This window comes from Gossypium arboreum, chromosome 10, assembly GCF_025698485.1.
Source record: "Gossypium arboreum isolate Shixiya-1 chromosome 10, ASM2569848v2, whole genome shotgun sequence".
NCBI classification, from domain to species: Eukaryota; Viridiplantae; Streptophyta; class Magnoliopsida; order Malvales; family Malvaceae; genus Gossypium; species Gossypium arboreum.
In genome coordinates, this window is record NC_069079.1 from 46,507,340 (window position 1) to 46,509,902 (window position 2,563).

Here is a 2,563-nt window from a genome sequence, read left to right on the forward strand (position 1 = left end):
TTTTACGGCACGGTTTTTGTGTAATTGATTGAGTTTAAGTCAGGTAACACCTCGAACCCTGTCATGGCGTCGGGCATGGGCGAGGGGTGTTACATTTGACCATAACAAGTTTCTAGCCATTTGTAAATCATTTTGTTGGCCACTTAAAGGAGTTTAATGCCATATTTTCAATAATTTCATATGCATCCTCATACGTCCTATTCATAAGGTCTCCTCCTGCTGCTCCGTCCAATCTAGATCTTGCGTTTGCATCCAACCTATTATAAAATATATACAATATCATCCACTCAAGAAATACGTGGTGCTGACATTTTTGAATAAACATTTTGAAGTGTTTCCACACCTCATAAAAGCTTTCTCCTTCATTCTGTCTAAAGACAATAATCTCTCTTCTTAGTAGGACTGTTTTACTAATCGAGAAAAACTTCTGTAAAAATTTTCCAGCAAGTTCATCCCAAGTTGTGATGGATCTTAGAACTTACGAGTCTAACCAAGAAAAGACGTTATCAATAAGAGAAAAGGGGAACAACCAAAGATGAATAGCATCATTAGTGCCCCATTTATACTTAAATGTATCAACAGTTAAGAAACCGTTTCAAATGTTGATTAGGGTCCTCTATCATAGTGCCCCTAAATTGCAGATTATTTTGGATCCTTTGTATCATCGTCGGTTTGATCTCAAAACTATTAGTTGTAATCATCAGTCTTGATATACTTTTCTGAACCATGTTTAAACTTGGTAGGGCATAGTCCCATAAATTTCTCTCATTCTGAGCCATATGCACGTTTGTGGGTAATTGTGGTGTTGGTGGATCTCTTAGGGCATTATCTTCAGTGTCGCCAAATAATGGATTGTCACGTGGTATGCTACCTACAGCAGGTGGTGGTTGTTCTTGCATCTGCTGTTGCTCTTGTCGGTGATTCCTTTGGATTATTTTCTCTGGATTTGTGGCTGCTACAATAAGTGTGCCCCTACTACGAGTCATACATTAAACCCAAAAAGAATAGATTAGTAATACCAAAATAAAATAAAAGCATATCTACAACTAAGAAATTTCCTAAATATTCTTTTAGGAATGTGAAAATTAAAATCAATCTAGTGACGTTGCCTCCCCAGCAATGGTGCCAACAACTTGACTGCCTCCGGACGTACTAACGTCTAGAGTGTGAATACTGCAATAAAATAGAGAGTTATGAGGAAGTATCTGCAAGTATACGGGTTGAGTTGTAATATAGATTTTACAACAAAGTAAGTGAGTACTTTGAGGATTGTACCCATGGGAGGCGAGTACTAAATCAATCTTAACCTAAACAATTAAATATCTAATTAATAGTTTAATTCAGTTATAGTACAAGAGTAAAATAAGAAGTATTTTTATGGTTTGTAAAATAATGAAATAAAATATCAAAAAAAGAAATTAAAGCTGCAAGAGATAGAGATAAACAAAGTAAATCAAATCTGAGGATGGGTGACCAGGTCGCTTTGACAATTCCAATTAATTGTCGTCTTGGGTTCCTTGTCAACCAACCAGTCGCTACCCTAGCAGGATCTTCTAGTCTTCCACTAACATAATGAGTTAGCAAAAACTACTTATCTTTGGACCTCATAGTCCATGTAACACCCCTAACCTGTATTCATAGCCGAAATAGGGTTACGAAGCATTACCGATTAATCACAACATAAATCATACATCTTCACATAAACATCATTCAAATATAATCTCAATGTCCCTTGTAAGGTTTTACGAGACCTTAAAACATGCTTAGAAGTGGTTTGGGACTAAACCGATAACATTTGAAAACTTTGGGAAACTTATAAAATTTTTAAGTATTCAGGGGTCACACACCCGTGTGAATAGGCTGTGTGCCTCACACGGCCACTAGACACGTCCGTGTCACAGACCGTATGAAAACAGGGCATACATACTAACTTGCACCACACGACCAAGGACACGCCCGTGTGCCATGGCCAGGGAAATCTAGAGAGGTTACTGACTTGGGTCACATGGTCAGCTACACGCCCATGTGCCAGGCCGTGTACCATACACGGCCAGTAGACACGCCCATGTGTCTAGGCCGTGCCAATCTTGTAGGGTATACTGACTTAAATTCGAAAGGCTACCCCAGGGGACACACGACTGTGTACCAAGGCCGTGTGTCACACACGGTTGAGCCACACACCCGTGTGCTCAACCATGTGGAGTGAAAATAGGCTTGGTTTAAGCCACATTTCTCATCCTCCTCATGCATACCTAAAACACAACATTTTGCACCATTTCAATACATTAGTAGGCAGCCAAAACATGTTATTTTATGCACCAAACATGTTATACCAATTCCCTCTATTTCATCGACTCAAATCATAACCATTTCCTGTACAAAACACATACCAAATTCATCAATTTAACCTATTTCAAATATGTATTTTATCATCATCAATCACACACTAATCTTGACTCATAAATCATCTACTAACCATTCACTAATCAAGTTTAAAACTGTGCATTATATAAGCAAATACTCATCACTTATCAAATAATCAAATAAACAACTTGAACCATCA

General features: G+C 38.0%; 1 non-coding gene across 1 annotated transcript; it reads left to right on the plus strand.

Annotated features, from left to right (window-relative positions):
* The first annotated feature begins 293 nt into the window (after positions 1 to 293).
* Positions 294 to 398, plus strand: LOC128283212 (small nucleolar RNA R71). Its single transcript, XR_008273554.1, has one exon. It is a non-coding gene; the product is annotated as a small nucleolar RNA R71 (small nucleolar RNA).
* The last annotated feature ends 2,165 nt before the right edge of the window (positions 399 to 2,563 follow it).